Source organism: Canis aureus, chromosome 9, assembly GCF_053574225.1.
Source record: "Canis aureus isolate CA01 chromosome 9, VMU_Caureus_v.1.0, whole genome shotgun sequence".
Lineage (NCBI taxonomy): Eukaryota > Metazoa > Chordata > Mammalia > Carnivora > Canidae > Canis > Canis aureus.
The window spans coordinates 47,248,624-47,267,371 of record NC_135619.1 but is presented as its reverse complement, the minus strand read 5'-3'; the positions used below and the strand labels follow the sequence as shown (position 1 = coordinate 47,267,371).

Here is an 18,748-nt window from a genome sequence, read left to right as displayed (position 1 = left end):
GTTCGGTTGGGAGGCTTGGAGATTGGCTTTTTGATTTGGCTTCTTGCTGCAGCTTAATGGGCAAAGCTCGCGGCTCGCCCAGAAACCAGCCCCTCGGCGCGTCCCCTCCGCGGTGACGGGTGCCGGGCGGAGAGCCGGAGCGCGCGCCCAGCCCCGGGAAAGCCCCGGCGACGCGGCCGCGAGCCGGGGTCCCTCCGAGCCGCCAGGGCGCGCCGGGCCGCCCGCCTGCCCGCCCCTCCCGGCAGGGATCCCCCCCCGCGCTGCCGGTGCCCGGGACTCCGGGCCTCCCCGGGCTCAGTCCCGAGCCCCCGCTCCGGCCCGGGCTCCTGCGGGGGTCCTCGGGGGGGGCTCTCCCCGGTCCTCCCCAGGCCCCCCCCGCTGAGGGCTGCGAGCCCGGGAGCCCCGCGGGCGGCGGCGGCTGCCGACTGACATGCCCCGGACGCGGCTGCGGCCGGCGGGCAGCCCGCGGGGGCGATGAGCCTCTGCGGCCGCTGAGCAGCCGGGCGGCGGGGCGTCGCGCACCTTCCCCCCCCCCCCCCCCCGCTTGGCCACTCCGCTCGGGAGACCGGGAGGAAACGGTGAGTAATGGGGTGAGCCTCCTGCCCCTCCCCCGCAGCGGGCGGCCGGGGCTGGGGGCTTGGGATGCCCCCCGAGGGCTCCCGCTGGCGAATGCTGGTGCTGATTAAGTTATTTCTCAAGACCATTCCCACGAGCTGCCTTCCCGTGGGTTCAGTGCCCCAAGAGGTGGGGGGAGGGCGCCTCGGAAAGTGGACGTTTTGTCTGCGGAGCTGGGGGGGGCATGGTGGCAGAGTGTCTGGGGGGGATCGCGGGGGGGCGCAGACCCAGGCGCCGGGCATGTGTGTGCGCTCGGGCGGCGGGTGCGCACCCGGGAGGCTGACGCTGCGGCGCGGGCGGGCGGGCGGGCGGGGGCCTGGGTGCGGGCCGTGCTCCCGGGGCTGCGAGTGCCCGCGGGGGTCGGGGGCTCGGAGCCGAGCGCGTTACCCCGCGGCGCGCGCCCGCGCGCGCACACACACACACACACACACACACACACACACACACGCGGGCGCGCGCCCAAGCCCGGGACTCCGGCGCGGCGGGTCGGGAACTGCAGCCCAGGCGCACCGGCCCGCCGTGGCCCAGGGGGCGGGGAGAGGGAGGGGTTCTCGGGGCCCGCGCCCTCCGGACCGCGGGGGTCCGGGCGGGCCTCGGCCGGGTGGGGAGACGCGAGGTGCATAACTAACCCATCCCCGCCACCCTCCCCAGCACACACACGCACACACACTCACGGACGCACACAGGCCCCCACTCGGAGGCTTAGCGCTGCTCTGCAGACCCTGCCTGACCTGCCCCCAGGACCCGAGCCCCCGGGGAAGATGAAGAAAGCGATTTGCTCCGGGGGGTGGGGGGGGGGAGGAAGCGGTTTTTCGTCTTTATTCATTGAGTTTTATTTTTAACCGCGGAGGGAGTGGAGGGGGGGTGGTTAAATAGAACAAATGTCTTTAATGCGGTGCCATAAATTTACCCGCTTGCTGCCCGCCTCTCTCTCCCTCTCTCTCTCCCTCCCTCCCTCCCTCTCTCTCTCTGTCTCTCACTCACTTATCTTTTCTGGCGACTAAAAAACCCTAAACGTTTGCTGGTTCAGTCTCCTGGGCAGAGGGTTGAAATTGGGGCAGGTTCTCAGAAAGGCAGGCTGCGAAGCCCTGAGCTCCCCGGTGGTCAAGAAACACCCCGAGCGGAGGGACTTGTGGGTACGTGATGGGCACGCCGCCGGCCTACTGGTGGGGCACCGAAAGGGAAGCCTCCGGGCCTCCGGCGACCTGGTGACTTGCAGCCGCCTGTGATTAATCTTCCACAGCTGTTGTGCCCCATCCACTTGAGCTGAGCTCTTGTTTACCTCGATTTTCAAATATAGCTGCTGCGCCATGCTCTTCCTGAAATAGGGGATCCGAGCACTCCATAGGGGCGCCGGCCTCCTGCTGGCTTCTTCTTTTTAACCGGCTGGCAAGTTTGAGAGGAACCTGCCTTTTCATGCCTTGCGGTCCCTCAGGGGAGGGGGGCATGGTTGATCCCAGAGCTTAGGGTGCCGTGCGTGGTGTGGGCTGATCACCCCAGCTCCTCATTGCCATCTACGAATCTACGATTCCTTTACGCAGTCCCCACACACATGTCCACTCCCTAACCTTTTTTCTAAAATAAAATATGGATGTTGGATTGAGAAGAAGCAGATGGGGCCTACAGATCTGAACTTGAAATCATTCTTGAACTTCATGGAGACGGAAAGGCTATTCATGCAGTTTTCTGTACTTGGAATGCTTTCTTGTTCTTCCAACACCTCTAAACTCCAACCCCATTCTTGTCAAATGTAGTCCTGTTCTCCTTCCAGCTCTTAGGTCATTGGTTACTTCCTCAAGGAAGCCTTCCATACCTTCTCTGACTGGGCCAGAACCTCTGGGCACTTATAACCTGAACCTATTGTTTTGAAGTAATTTAAAGATGCATATTAAATTTACTTATGTGATCGAGTAATGCTAGTCCCACCTCTAGACAGTCAGCTCCATGGAAGGAGGGAACATAGCTGTTGTCCTTTCACAGTGTATCCGCGGGGCCTAGCACCAGCGCTCAGTAAATACTGGATGAAGAATGAACTCGGAAGGGCCAAGTTATTCATCCTCTCCGCTCTGCTCCTCTGATCTCCACTTTGGCATCTGCTGTACTGCCTTCCAGTCAGAGAAGAAAGAACGGAGTTATCAAATGGACCCTGTAAAAACCATTTCCTTCCTTTCAGCTCCTTCCTGATCTGGAATGCTGAGGCTGAGGGAGTGTGCTCTTGCCCCATCCCTGCCCCGTTCCTGTGCCAGGTGGCACCTTGTATAGTCTCTGGGCATGGTTGCTGGGATTGTCCATGGGTAGTGACTGGGGGCATTGTTCCTTGGCCTGAGTGGTCCAGTCACGGCTCACAATCTGGATTTGGGGGAACATGTCCCGAATCTTGGCTTCTCTTTAAGCTACCATGATTGGGTAAGAAGAGAGGGTAACCTCCTTTTCACTCAGCCTGGTTGTTTTGCATTAGAGGCTCAAATATCGGGTGAGGCTCAGTCAGTATTTATTCAATAATATTCCACAACAGCCTACTGTGCCAGGCATTTGCTGGGTATAGAGGCAAATAAAATAGAATGGTCCTTTTCCTCAAACATACATGCATTCCAGCGGGGACAATCAACTAGTGATTCCTTTCAGTGGAGGGTAAATCCCGGGTACAGTGGAAGCATGTAGAGAGATCACCTCTCCATAGGGGCTTCAAGAGGACTTCTAGGGACAGCTAATCCTACCAAGAAAGGATGAGTAGGGGTTGGCTTTGGTGGAAGTGGGGAGGGGGAGTGGGGAGAAAGGGTTGGGACAGAAGGGATCCACATGCAAACATAACGTGGATAAAGGCTCTTCCAAATGATTGAAGACATAGGGTACAGTTCCAGGGAAGAAGTCTGGAGGACTCTAGGGGCCAAACCTACAAGGGCTGGTACTCCATGCCAAGGATTTTCACTGTTTCCACTGGGGGTTTAGGAAATGCACAGTCAGATTTGCATTTGAGAAGATATGTTGAGACTGGAATATAGGGAGAGAGATGGAGGTGAAGAGTTGGGAGGCCGTGAAGCCCAGTGCATCCTCTGGGTGGCCTAAGAGAGTGGGTTCCTCTTTCAGTTTAAGTGTAGATACCAGAGCTGCTCTTTTAGGAAGATGTTCCACCATTTTTTAAAATGAGATTGGCTTGAGTTTGGTTGTCTGTGTTTTGAATGGGCACTCTAAACCCAGTGCTAGACAGGGTACCTGTCTGAAAGGGAAAAGGAAAAAATGGCTCCAGCAGGTGTAAGACACACTTCCTGGCCTACTGAGCTGCAGAGAAAGGTAAACCCCCAAAGATCTGAGACTCCAAAGATTGGGGAAGGTCTCAAGAAGGAGCCCGGATGGGTAAGAATGGATTTAGATCCATGTTTGGATCCATAGCGATTATCGAGCAAGACATTTAGACAGGACGAATCACATGTGTTTGTATATGCATATGTGTAGTTTTTGATAATGTGGAGAGTGAATAAAGGCTAATTCCAGAATCAAGGATATTTGGATATGCTACACAGAGTCACGTCTACTGAGGCAACAGTTCTATTTCATCCTGGATGAAATTTTCTGCTTTGATACTTGGAATGACAAATAATGCTTTCCTGGTTGTATGGCAGGAGGGCTGGGTCATGTGGGGCCTGAATCTGGAAGTGGGACTGGAAACTATAATCCTGCCCTGGCTTCCCTGTGGTAATTTCCTCATTGCTTGCGAGGAGAGGACCGCAGGGTAATGCAGGGTAATGCTCCCCTTAGAGAATGAAGCCAAACAGCGTGCACCCTGATCTCCCCCCACTTTGTTCCTCCTCCTCTCCTGGCACTGGTGTCAGAGTAAAAAAGATCTCTGTTCCCCTTGGGCACAGAGCCCAGGGGCAACCCCGGCTCTGTGGTCATCATCGTCCAGCCTTTCATGCTTTCCCCTCCAGCACTGGATTCCCCCCCCCCCCAACTGTAAGCAGGCTCAGCAGGCCCCAGCCTAAAAAGGATGTCCTCTGTCTAACTCCTACGCCTTCACGCTCCCTTTCCATGCAGCTTTCACCAAACTCTTGAGCTTCTAGAGTAAACATCTGTCTCCGTTTTGCCACCACTCATGCATTCCTTTAGCCCCAAGCTTTCCCACGTTTCTCTACCTTCTGCCCAACTGTCACCCACCAAGGACATCTCATCTCCCTGAATGTAATATTTGGTTTCTGATCCCTCCCCTGCCCCCCTGCCCCCTGCCAGAGAAGATTGACTGTTAGCTCCAGAAACTTTCCCCCTCTTGGCTCTCCGGGACCCACAGCTCTCCACGTGGTCCCCCCCTTCTACCTCCTCTCCAGGAGTCTCTCCTCCCTCCTGCTGTCCCCTTCTCCACTGCCCCTTGGCGCACTGCCTCGTGGTTTGTGCCATGCCTGCGACTCCTCCGTCACTGTAGCTCTCCAAGCCCCGTGTCTTGTTTCCAGCCACTCACACAATATCTCTGACAAGATGTCCCCTCAGCTCCTCAAGTGGAGTTTCTACTAAACTGACATCGCCTTTGTCCCTAGGAGCTACTTCTCTTGACTTCTCACTTTCTGTGGATGGCTCCAGTCAACTTCTGGTCACTTGGGCAAAAATCCCCGAGTTTATCTTTGACTCCTCTGCTTCATCCCTGAATATTGTTGCTGTCGATTAAGTCCACCCCCACCTTCTCTATTCCTCCCACCAGCACCTGAGTGCATTTGATCACCTCTTAAAAAATCGTCATGATAACAGTAATAGTTGTTGTTAACAGCAGCCAACATTTGTGCCTTTACCACCTGTTAGCTACCCTGTTGCAAAGTGCTTTTCATTGATTTTCTCATTCAGTCTTTACCATCGCCCTATCAAGTAGTTGCTATTATTGTCATCCTGAATAAATTAGCTTTCTAATGTCTTCCCGGCTTCAACCTCTTGGTCCTTCAATTCATGTTAAGACGGGTACAAGATCCCCCCGCTAAAACACCCTTCTGGGCCTGTCATTTTCCTTCACAGAAACCTTGCAGGGCCTCCCATGTTTGGCAGCTGTCCCCCTGCCTGCACTCAGAGCCCTCCGTGGCCTGAGCCAAGGTTCACATCTTATGGGTCCTGTGTAGGCACCTCCATAAACTTGTCCTTTCCTCTTCTGTGCCTTTGTTCACAGTTTACCTTTCACTGAGAAGCCTACCCGCCCCTCGGTGTTCAATTCAAGTGCTTCTTTCTGAGGGGAGCTTCAATGGAGAGCCACCCCTTCCTCTGAATTTTGATAACACGGTCTCTGTTTTTCGTGAGGCCCTTAGACTTACTAAAATGGAAGTGTGTTGCTTTTTTTTAAAAAGACTTTATTTATTTATTAATGAGAGACACAGAGAGAGAGAAAGAGAGAGAGAGAGAGAGAGAGAGGCAGAGACACAGGCAGAGGGAGAAGCATGCTCCATGCAGGGAGCCTGATGTGGGACTCGATCCTGGGACCCCAGGATCATGCCCTGGGCTGAAGGTGGCGCTAAACCGCTGAGCCACCTGGGCTGCCCTGTTGCTTTGTTTTTGCACATGGTCTTGCCACCCCTCTGGGACCAAGTGCTTTCTTTCATTTAGTCTCTGTCATGTGATACTTGAGACACAGTGGGTGTTCAGTGAAAAATGAAGGAGTGAATAAATGAATAACCTTCCTCATTTTTGAGGTCGGTGAAACAAGGTCAAGAAAGGGGATCTGCACCATTTATCATTAAAGAGGCCAGCGGTGGAGTCAAAAACCAAACTAGGAGCAGGCAATGTGGTGTAACAGAAGAAGCACTGAACTGTAGAAGTTTAGGTGTTAGTTCTTATCTGACGACTGCAGACAAGACCCACTCCGCTCTGTGGGCCTTCAATTCCTTATCCATCAGAAAGGGTTATGTTGGATGTGTTGACTTTTAAGCTACCCCCTTGGCCTGACAATTCTATATCCTGTGAGGCTTGTTCCACACCCTATAGATCGCCTCCTACTGAGAATACTTTTAGTTCTGACAGTATCTTTCGTTTCAGAACCTTCTAGTTACAAGTTGAAGCCTCCAGTGTGTCTTATCACATGGGGTTTCTAGAGATCAGCATGGCCGGCCAGCCAACTCAACTCTCTGGATGCGTGGCCTACACAGTACCCTGAGCTGGTGGAGTGCCCTGGTGGCCCTGGGTTGGCACTCCTGCTTAGAGTCACCTCCCACTACAACACTCCAGGGCATTCACAGAATGACTGGTACTGCTCTAGACCCCACGTACTTCAGCCAGTCTAGTCTCAGCCCTCGCACTGCTCCCCTTATTTAGAGCCATGTAGACTCTGTTGAGAATCTATGGGGGACTACTTTGCTCAGCAGCTTTCCAGAGCCTGTGCCCACCCCCTGCCACACGAGCATTTTCTCTCCCCTGTGAGACTGGAAGAATCATGTTGAGCCCCTCAGGAAGACCTAATGGGGGAGTCATCCTCTAGGGGAATCCTTAGAGGAGTGAGGAGAGTGCACAGCTGCCCCAAGTCCTGAGTCTGCCCCTGGCACCCTCTTGTTGAAGGAGGGCCCACGGTGTCCTATTGCTGATTGTACAAGAGAATCCCCCAGTCATAGCTCAGAGAGATGACTTTGACTGTTTGCCAGAGCCCCTTTGTTCTCTATTCAGGCAATGATATGATTTAATTCCACATTTCAACATTGGAAAATTAAGAGAAATTAAATGGCATTAAAATAAATCAGGCTCCTGGAGAAGGAGCCGAGGCAAAGGTACATAAAGGCAGCTAATCACCAGCTTTCTCTTGATGGGCAGGTAACAGGGCAGGGGGATGGCAGCCCTCTCTGTGGGTGACCTGAAAGATAAGGCCCAGGTGGCTTTCTCTGGGAAACAGAGAGGGGCAGGAGCAATACCCCCTCAGGGCTCCCTGGGCTCCTCATTCCCTTGACCCAGCCCTGACAGGGGGCGTTTTCTCTTGCTCATTTCTGAAATGATAGTCCTTTAGGCTTGGTGGAAGGAGACCTCTGGCAGCCCTAGGACTAAGGTTTGGTTCTGGCTCCATTATCAATTGGCAGAGAGATTCTTGGCATTTAACTGAGTGAGCCACATGGTTTCATCTGTATGAACATCCTCACAAAAGGATTACATGAGTCCAGGTGAGTGAGGAGGGAGGCTTTGTAGACTATTGGCACATAGTATTGCTTAAGATTTGTTGAATGAATGATGCACTCTAAATGTTGCTAATTATTATGCCGCACACTGTGGGTAGGGTGCCAATGAGGGGGCCATGGCACGGAGAAGGAATCATGTTAGAAGCAACGTTGGGACTGCTGTCTAAACACTGCGTGCTCTTGTTCTTCTGCAGGGAGGAAACAGACTGCTCTCTGAGGTCAGTGGCTTTAACCATTTACCTCTCTACCAGCCGGCTTCCCAGGAAGTTGGTAGTCCCCCTCACTGGTACCTCTGTCCCATATCACTTAATCCTGTAGAGGCAGCATGGATCCACTCAGCGAATATGACACTCACCCTGCCAGGCACTTGTCGAGGTCCTGAGAATACTATGATCAAGAAGGTGAACCGGAAGGACAAGGTTCCAGCTACCATGGGGTTTATGGTCTATGATAAACCAGTAAACAGACAAACAGAAACAGCGATAACTTCAGCAAGTGATGTGTATTCTAAAGAAAATGAACAGCAGTGTGCCAGAGAGTGCTGACGGGGAGGGCTGGGATCATGCTCAGGTAAGATGAGGGGGCAAGCCTCTGAGAAGCTGGCATCTGAGACCTGATTGAAATGAGAAAGTGACCTATGGGGATCTTTAGGGTAAGGGTGTTCCAAGCCAAGAGAAGAGTAAATGCAAAAGTCCTAGGGCAGGTGCGTGCTTGGTGTGTTCTAGGAACTTTAGAGAGCGCCACCTTAGCTAGAGTGGAGTTAGGCAGGGGCGAAACAGAGTGGTGGGAGTGCAGGGCAGTAGTTAGAAGCTGAAGTCAGTAAGGGGGTGCGGAGTTCTGCAGGAAGAGGAGGTTGCTAAGGATGACAGGGTCTGATTTAGATTTTTTTTTTTAAAGACATTTTTGGCTGTCTTGTGGAAAGTAGACTATAAGAGAAGGGGCAAGATTGGCAACTGTTGCAGGATTCCAGGCAAGAGAGAGAGCATATTGAAATCTCCAGTAGCTAGAACACACTGTGACACCTAATTGCCACTCAATACATTTGAGAACACATCCGGGCAGAAGTGAAACTTACAATCGTAGGCACCTAGTAAATGCTCGACACATGCTTCTTTTGTGAATCAATGAGCAGAATCTGGCTTTCTTGTAGTCACTCTAGGGCATGAGTTCCTCACAATATTTTGGATCTTTTAAAAAGACTTAATTTGAGAGTCTGGGTGGCTCAGTTGGTTAAGCGGCTGCCTTTGGCCCCATTCATGATCCCAGGATCCTAGGTAGAGCCCCACATTGGGCTCCCTGCTCAGCGGGGAGTCTGCGCCCCTCCCTTGCTTGTGCTCTCTCTCTCTCTCTCAAATAAGTAAAAATAAAAATACTTTGAATCATCTTAGCTAGCAGTATTTCAGAGAGGCAATATGTCCATGAGTTCATTTTTCCTCTGTGACGCTGCATAAGCTCCTTTGGGATAGACGCGAGAAATCAACTCCACTGCTTCTGTGATGCTCTCAGCCAGAGCACAGAAATCCCCAAACCCTTTGCTCTCATCTAGATTCAGATCTGGTGTGCTTCTCGATGCACTGGTCCATGGCAGGGACCAGACCTGCTTCATCGCTGCATCTCCAGAGCTGATCACAGTCTGGACAATTGAATCAACAGATGGGTATCATGTTGAGTAGACTGGGGAGTACTTGGGTGCTTTGGTGGAATTCCAGGGTTTTCCTGCTCTCTTCCTGGAGAGCCCAGAACCCTCGATGACCCCATTGACTACAGGATGTCCCTAAAGCAACACATGTATCTAAGTTCAGCATGTTTTATGTTGATTCTTGGGCTTTCATGGCATTGGGTCTGGAGATCCCTGATGCAGGAGGACCTTTGCAGGGCCAGCGGGAGAACCAACGTGCCTGATGTGGTTTGGTCATTGCTGTGCCTCTTCATTCTTCTTTCACCATCCTCCGCTGTTTTTGGTTGGTCTCCAAAACCTATTAATTCTACTTCTGAAAGAGCTCACAAATCCGCACCCTCCACCGCTGGCCCACTGTCGCTGCATCTATCTGTTCAGATTCCGGTTCCATCACACTCAGATGCTGGGAGAGCCTCTGGACTAGTCTTCCTGCTCTGGTCTTGCCTTGTTCTGACTCACCCACCTGGTTTCCCTGTTGCCATCACACTAGGTCTCCTATCCAAAGGAAAAATGTCAGTCTTGTCCCTCTCATGATTCACACTTTCACTGTCTCCTGGCTGCCCCCAGAATGATGCTCTAAGTCGTTGGCTGGGTGTATGAGGCCTTTTATGAGCTATTCCTCACTTACCTCTGCAGCTTCTGTCGAGTGCCCTGTCCTTCCGCCACACCGCTCTCCCTTCTTTGAGCACACACTGCTCGTTCAGGCTGCCATGCTCGTTAGCATGGGCTTTCTGTTATTTATTTGAGATGCATTGGCTCCCACCCAGTGAACTACTGTTCGTTCTTCAAATCCTACATCTATAGTGGCTTGGTTCATGAAACCGGCCCTGACGATTGCAGACAGCTTTAGGCCTTCCTTTCTCTGTGCTCTCTTGGCAACTTGCACATACTTCCATGTCTAGTACTTGTTTTGTTGTGATTATTTGATTTTCTGTCACTGTTCCCCAGTGAAGTGGGTACTCCTCAAAGGGGATTATTTTTTGTTCATACTACTCAAACTTGGAAAAACCTTGCTCACAGCATCCCTGACAGATGGGATGCTCCATTTGAACACTGCCAAGCGTGGGAGAAATCACTGGATATTATGCCTTCTATTTTTGCCATTTTTTCAATGTATCTATTCATTCAGTAAATACATACTGAGTACTATATGCCAGGCACTGAGATAGGCACTGGGGATACAGAAATACCAAACTGATAAAAATTCCTACCCTCTAGGAACTTTTATTTTATTTTATTTTTTTACGTGTGCAAAAAATGGAGTGGGTACAAATCAGAGTAACTTCCTCACCTTAATTCTGGGTGGCAGTCAACCTGTGACACATAGACTGGGTTTCATTCGAATGCATGCAGCATGAATGAATGAGCAGACTAAGAGATAAGGAGGAAAAGTGTGGACAAATCAACAGAAGCTCTCATCACTAGAAGGGAAAATAATTAGAAACCTGTTCTGCTGAAATGGATGAGTAGCATCATTTTCCTATGAAGATAAGGTAACTCTGGATCTTTTAAATTTCCTTAGTAAAAGTGTAAACCAAGCAGACAGCAGGTTTAGGGAGAGACAAAGGGAAAAATCTACTTGTATGAGTCGGCATATCCTTGGCAAGATTTGAAAGCGAAAGTCCAGGAGTGTGGGATATTTGTCCAGAACATAGAAAGACTTTTTGGTACCCATTGTGAGTCAGCTCACCATACACTAAGACTTCTCCTAGCCAAAGAAAGTCTCTAATGATTAGAATTACTGAGATGCAAGTATCATAGTCAGGCTGCATCCCTTCTCTTCTCTTCTAGGATTTTCAACCTTGGCTATACCTCAAAACCAGGTAAGGAACTTTTAAGAAATGTAGATATCTGGACTCCACTCCCAGAGAGTCCAAAACTTAGGTCTGGAGCAGGATTTAGGTGTCTGTATTTTTTTAAAACTCCAAAGTTATTCTAATGCACAGTGCTCTCCAGCATGTAATCCTAGTGTTTCATTCCTGCCTCTGGCTTGGGGGGTTACTTAGAGGCAGTTGTAGTTCTAGCAGTGGGAGGAGCAGAAGTTAAGTGGGCAGAGCTTCTCCTCTTCCTATCTGGCCCACTCTCATTGTTTGTGACTCCCTAGATCTGTCACAGACTTGCAGAGAGCAAAAATCCTTGAGCCTCCACAGAGTCTGGTAAGCCTTAGAATCGTAGAATCAGTGAGCTTTTGAGCCATAGAATTTTAGAGGCAGAGAGGATATCAGAGGTCAGGTCCAACCTCATAGCCCTATCAATAGAGTTTCACTGAGTGTGACCACTTGTCCTAAAATAAAAATAAAAATAAAGCTTCTCAATATTGAGTTGAGATTCTTCTGGGAATTTCCATAAAAGTGCGGAAGATGGACACATACACAGATAAGCCCAGGTCAATGTAAAAGTGCTTCAGTGGCGGCCAGAGTGCTACAGGAACACAGAAGACTAACTGAGTCATTTTGAAGCTAGAGGAAGATGGCATTGTCAAGGAAAGTTTTCCAAAGGCGGTAGAGGTTTCTGGGACCCTAAGGTTCTTGACATAAGGGCTCCAGATTCCTACTCTACTCTCCCACCCATCCCTTTCATCCCTTGAGGTTGGAAAGCAGATTTTGGCACTTGACAGACCAAATTTCATAGCTCAGCTGTGCTACTTGCTCATCTAGTGGACTTTGGGTAGGTTATTAATCTTTGAGCCCAAGTACCCTCATTTCTCACACAGATAATAATATGTCTCATTGTGGGGTGCTTCGGTATTAAATAATAGCAGCCATAAAAGTGCTTACTGCAATGCTGGCCATAGGGTAGGTGCTTGATGAATAGATATGGTTATTGTTTTTGTTGTCATTTAAAAAATGGTTTATATAAAGCACAAGGAGCCTAAGACCTGCTGCTCCTCAACACTAACCAGGGGGCTTCCTCTTCTGGTATGATAGTGCCTAGGAAAATGTCAGCAGGGTTCCATGAACTTACCCTATGGTTTGGATGTTATTAAGAATCTGAGGGACTTCTAGGGAAGGCAAATATGACCATCTCATGAGACAGGAGAAGCAAGAACGGTAAAATGCCATCTCACGCACTCCTGCAAGATTCTCTGTATTATAAAGCCATGCTGCATTGCAGCCCTGCCCACATGGTTTGAAGCACCTGTGCAGTGGCCTGAGAGCTCAGAGCAGCACAAGAAAAAGATATTACTTCCTGGGACATCATTATCATCAATTATTCCTGTAATTACTTATTTGTCTCTATCCCTTATCAGAAGATAAACTCTGTGAGGTTGAGGACGTGGCGTAGCTCATTCATGGCCATACTCCTAATCACTAGCAAATACTTGGCTCCGGATGGGCATCCAAAGAGTGGTTGTTTATAAAATGGATTTGATCCTGTGTGCATTTGGCAACTCCGGAAGGTAGGCTTTCCTTGACTTTTTCCTTCCTTCCTTCCTTCCTTTCTTTCTTTCTTTCTTTCTTTCTTTCTTTCTTTCTTTCTTTCTTTCTTTCTTTCTTTCTTTTTCTTTCTCTCTCTTTCTCTCTTCTTTCTTTCTTTCTTTCTTTCTTTCTTTCTTTCTTTCTTTCTCTCTTTCTCTCTTTCTCTCTTCTTTCTTTCTTTCTTCTTAAAATTTTATTTATTCATGAGAGACAGACAGAGAGACAGAGAGAGAGAGGCGAGACATAGGCAGAGGGAGAAGCAGGTTCCGTGCAGGGAGCTTGATGTGGGACTCGATCCCGGGTCTTCAGGATCATGCCCTGAGCTGAAGGCAGACGCTTAACCGCTGAGCCACCCAGGCATCCCTCCTTGACTTTTTCTTGGGTCCCTTTTCCTTCCATCCTTCCTTAACATACCCTCTTCTGCAGAGGGCTCCTGGGAGTCTGAATTCTGTGCCTGTTTCTCGCACTGTTCTGGGCCAAGCTAACTTGAATGTGTCTCTTCTGTTCCTTGTCTTTGGAGAGACAGGCCTGCCTGCAATCAGAGCATCTTTGTCTCAAAGGACCTATGGAGATGGTCCAACCCGACGTGAATTTTCTGGACAAGGAAGCTAATCCCCTGAGAGTCTCACTGACTCTAAGTTCTTACAGCTTGTGAAAAATGTTCTCACCTCCTGCTTTCAAATTTGGGGCTCTATCACTCATACCCCAGGCTGCCTTGGGGTATGGAGAGCCGCCAAGCTCATGGGGAGAACTGCACGTCCAGAAAAGCTTACCCCATCCTTCCTGGGCGCTTGCTCAAAGGGGACCCCCCAAACCCAGGGTACATACTAAGCCAGTGGTTGACAACTGTATGCCCTGGAGCTCGGCTGCCAGTACTCAAATGCTTCACTTTCTACTTACTGTGATTTTTTTTTTAAGGTTTTATTTATTTATTCATGAGAGAGAGAGAGGGGCAGAGACACAGGCAGAGGGAGAAGCAGGCTCCATGCAGGGAGCCCGATGTGGGACTCGATCCCAGGACTCCAGGATCACGCCCTGGGCCGAAGGCGGCACTAAACTTCTGAGCCACCTGAGCTGCCCCTTACTGTGATTTCAGGCAAATTACTTAATCTTTATGAGCTCAAATTGGCTTATCTGTAAAAACAGAGCATGATGATAATAGTACCTCCTTCACTATCAAGATTCAAAGAGGTAATAAGGAACAAAATCCAGCATCATTATGTTTTCCTCCTTGGATCCAAGTTCCTGTCATGACAGTCAAAGTACCTAAGTGGCTGACGTCACATCTTTCCTATTGAGAGTGTGAGGGCTTTAGCTCCTGTGTGTCTGGGGAGTACTGCCACAGAGAGGACTCTGCACTGATGCATGTCCCCGTAGGGAAGTGCAGGAGAAGATGCAGTGGTCTTGTACTCCCGAGACACGTGGGATCCAGAGCAGCCTGGCTGCACAAAAAAGTTTCATGTAAATTGGCTGTGACGCCTGTGCAGGGGCCCAGATTTAGAAGCAGAGCAGGACAGCTCTACCCAGGCTGGTGACAGGCCTGGAGCAGTGTTCCCATTGGAGAAAGTGAGGGCGTAGCAGGAGGGAGATTTGCTCAGTCTGGCCTGGTGGCACTGTTTTATTAATGATCTGGAAGAGCAGAGGAACAGTGACTTTAATTAAATTTGCCAGTGATATTAAAAGATGTCAGGAGCCACTGCTGAGGACACAGACACCTTGCAGATGGCCCCTGGGGGTGTTCGGATAATAATCCGGGAAAGGGATGAGAAGCCATGGGCTGCGCCCGGGCATTGGTTCAGCTGAGGAAGAGGAATGTGACATGGGGACAGAGGGTCATCATATGCAGCAAATACCCCAGGCCCATTCTCTTTAGGTGTATCTGTGCTGCTTCCAATAGACCTCTAACTGATCGTCCTGTTCTGGTCTTGTTCCTCTTATAGCCATCTTAAACCCTTTATCCAAACTGGTTTTTCTGAAATACAGATAAGACCATGTCACTCCCCTGCTAACAGTCCTGTCATTGGCTTTTCACTGCCCTTCAGATAAAATCCATCTTCTCAGCCTGGCATATAAGACTTGCCATGAATGGAGTCCCCCCTACATGTCCAGTCTTCACCACTCCTGCCTCGCGCTGAATTCCCTGTAGTCCCAGGCACACAGCAGGCTTTTGCATGTCTCCATATCTTTGCTTGGCCTATCCTTTTGACTCAAAAGTCTGTCTTCCTTCCTTCTCTTCCCTCCTCTTCCTTCCCCCTTCCTTCCCTTCCCTCCCCTTTTCATCTTCCCTAGAGGAAGACGGCATTGTCAAGGAAAGTTTTCCAAAGGCGGTAGAGGTTTCTGGGACCCTAAGGTTCTTGACATAAGGGCTCCAGATTCCTACTCTACTCTCCCACCATCCCTTTCCTCCCTTTCCTCCCTTCCTCCCTCCCTTCCTCCCTCCCTCCCTCCCTCCCTTCCCTCCTTCCTTCCTTCCTTCCTTCCTTCCTTCCTTCCTTCCTTCCTTCCTTCCTTCCTTCCTTCCTTCCTTCCTTCCCTTCTTTTTGACTAAAGCTCACTCATGCTTGAAGACTCATTTCAAGGATCACTTCCTTCAGAACGCCTCCCTGAATCCCCAGGCTGGCTCAGCGCCCTCCTCATGTGCCCAAACCATTCTGACCGAACCTTCACTTACTATAGTAAAAATGCCTATTTGTGCAGTTCTCCACCCCTGCTGGATTGTATCTTTGAGGGCAAAGCCTGTGTCTTACATTTCATTCTGCCCATCAACATCTAGTGCCAAGCCTGGCAAACCAACAGTTTTTGCTAATTTTGTCAAACTGAACTGATGGGAAGGAGAATGTCCAGGTGGCAGACTGCATCAGGCAGCCGGGACACCCCAGGAAGGCTGGGAACTAGGCAGCTCTACCAAATGGTTAATGTTTCATGGCAGACTGGATGGGTCAGTCATGTTGCCTCTAAGTCTACAGAAAACTGGAAGCTGACAGGGGGCCATGGATATTCTACAGCGAAGTAGGACACCTTAGTAAAATGGAGTGGTTAAAACCATAAATTTTATGTCACCTGCATGTGAGCTTCGGCTCTGCTACTTCCTTGCTTTATACTTTGATTAACTGACTTAATTAAGACTTAGTTCCCCAAAACGTAAAACAGGGATAAAAATAGTACTAATCTTATAGGATCATTATGAAAGTTAAATGAAGAAGTACCTAGCATGATGCACACACCAAGCACTTATATGTGTTAGTGACTATTATTAATGTCTTCATTATTTGGGGTGGTGTTGGGGTTCTCAAGCTGAATCATATCCCTGAGTATGCCTTAGGGCTGATTACGAACCTTCTGGAACCACAGAAGATCATTTGGGTCTTAAAGGAGCTGGGTGGATCCCAAGTGGGTTAGAATCTGCCTCAATTTTGTCTGGGAAAAGGGTAACATCACAAAAAAGTGACCACTGGCCAGGTCATCAGCAGTGTCCACTCTCCTCCTAACATCTCAGGCAGAAACCATCGCCTGGCGGGGGCAGAAGGAACAACTTGGAATTCACAGGCCATTTTCTACCTTCAATTACAAGAATTCAGTGCAGGCACTTACTAGCCACCTTCTTTCCTTGTTTTCTTTCATCTTTTCCTTCAGTTCATTTGTTTTCTCTGTGTCTTTCTAAAGCGGCCCCTGATTCTGACCACCTGACAACATATTCCCCAAAATACCTGTTACCATAGATGTCTGCAAGATCTAGGTGAGCGAAGACCACGATCATCCTAATTCTCCTGTGGGGTGAGATAAGCGGGAGTCCCTGTGCCCTGTTGATCAGGATGACTCTACTACCTAAGTGTTCTGTGTCCTTTGACTTCAGAAAGCCAGCCCTTGTCCCTAACCTGTGGATGGCCCACCCCCTTCCGGTTGGCTAATCCATGCAGCTGCCACCTCGTGTCACCATGTTGGCTCCTGATCAAATAGCTGCTCCAGCTGTGCCCACCTTCTGTCTCTTACTGCATGGGGCTTATTGGAATCCACAAAATGGAGGGTTTTCAGAGGTTAAGGCAAGGTGTCAAGATCCTTCTCTGTCCACATTTCTCCGATGCCAAACCTGTGAAGGGGGAAGGTCTCTGTTCATTGCAGATTATGAGACATTTCAGCCTTTGAACATGGATACTGAACAGCTTCAGCTGCCCCACTCTTCCAACATCCTCATAACCTCTTCTTTTCTGAGTGAGGTCAAAGCCCCAAGCACATGCTGTGATGACCCCCAGTACCTGGACCAAGGGGAATGTGGACCTCAGCACTTGGCTGCCATTCTGGGGAATATGAAACCAAGTTAATCCAGCTCTTTGGAAGGGAGGCCTTCATGATTACAGTATGCATCAAGGCATACTGTGTCCTGGAGGGAATTTCTCTTTAGGTACAAGCCTTGGGGGTTTAAAGAGGTCATACATAGCCTCTCAAATCTAGTCAGGATTCGTCTATGAGATCTCTCTATTTTTTTTTTTTTTCTGAAGGAAATGGCTGTAATTCAGGTCATAAAGTGGCGTTAAAGAAGGCTGATGTCTGAGTGTATTAATCAGCTCAGGCGGCCATAACAAAATACCACAGACCGGGTAGTTTAAACAATAGAAATTTATTTTCTCATGGTTCTGGAGGCTGGAATGTCTGAGATCAAAGTGCTGGCCAATTCATTTTCTGGTGAGAGCTCTTTTCCTCACTTGCCTATGGCTACTTTCTCACCATGTGGCAGACGGAGAATACTCTCTCTCTTCCTCTTCTTATAAAGCCATCAGTCCTATCAGAGGAGGACGCACCCTTATACCCTTATTTAACTTTAATTATCTCCTAAAAGCCCTATCTCCCAATACAGTCACACTGGGGTTTAGGGGTTCAACATATGAGTTGTGGGGAGGGGACACAATTCAGTTCACAGCCCCGAGGAAGCTTCCATAGTGGCTATGTTTATTTATTCTAAGAACAGACATTTACTGAGCACTTACCAATTGACTATTTAGGGTACCACAATAAACAGAATAACTATCCTCTTTGCTTTCATTCACGGTTTAATGGCTGAGCTAGACATTAATTATATAATCCCACAAACAAACATGTAATTTCAAAGTTTAATAAATGCCATAAAGGAAAAGTAGAGTGTGATGAGAGGAACAGAGAAGGTTGACCATCTTTAGGAATGAGGGTAATTTTTTTCTGGGACAGTGACACTTAAGCTGAGATCTAAAGCATTGTTAAGAGTGTGGGTGCCAAGAAGTACAAGTCATTTCATCATCGTGGCTGATGTCACGTACAAAGGTCCTGAGGTGGAAAATAACTTGGTGTCATCCAGGGCCTGATATAAAGGCCATTGTTGCTGAAATGTGGTTAGAAGGAGAGGGGCAAAAAATAAAGGGGGAGAGGAGGAAGAAGGTAGCTTATGTGAGACTTTGCAGGTCACTCAGTAAAGAGTCTTTATATTAAGAATAAGAGGAAACTACTGAAGGAGTTCAAATAGGGAAGTGATAGTGTAGATTTGGAGTTTTTAGAAAAGGTGACTATTGCTGTGTAAGGAAATGAAGTGGGGAAAGGCAAGAATTGGAGTGGGGAGTTCAATTAGGAGGTCACTGCAGTAGATTCATGAAGTGAAGGCTAATGGCAGCTGTGGCAGTGCTAGGAGAGATGGAAGGAGAGTCTAGGTGTTGGTGCTGGATGGACAAGGGACAGGAACAAGAGGAAGGCCTGCAGATGTCTTGTGTGAGTAACTGGGTGGATGGCAGTGCCATTTTCTGAGATGGGAAGCAGTGGAGAGCAGGGACAGGACTTGGAACCCTGTAAGGTGTAGTACAGATAAAATTAACATTTTTAAAAGATTATTTGAGAGTGAGAGAGACAGAGAGACAGAGAGAGAGAGAGACAGAACAAGCAGAGGGTACAGCAGA

The 18,748-nt window shown here is 49.2% G+C and overlaps 1 protein-coding gene across 5 annotated transcripts in view; it reads left to right on the top strand.

Annotated features, from left to right (window-relative positions):
- The first annotated feature begins 435 nt into the window (after nt 1-435).
- Nucleotides 436-18,748, top strand: part of SLC8A3 (solute carrier family 8 member A3) — a 141,453-nt gene continuing 123,140 nt past the window's right edge. For 2 of the 5 annotated variants that reach the window (XM_077909793.1, XM_077909790.1), the window contains exon 1: nt 436-578. The gene's annotated coding sequence lies outside the window, so the exon portion shown is untranslated. Of the gene's footprint in view, nt 579-16,552; nt 16,570-18,748 lie in introns of those variants that run through there. The other 3 variants (XM_077909794.1, XM_077909792.1, XM_077909791.1) reach the window with 2 other exon arrangements.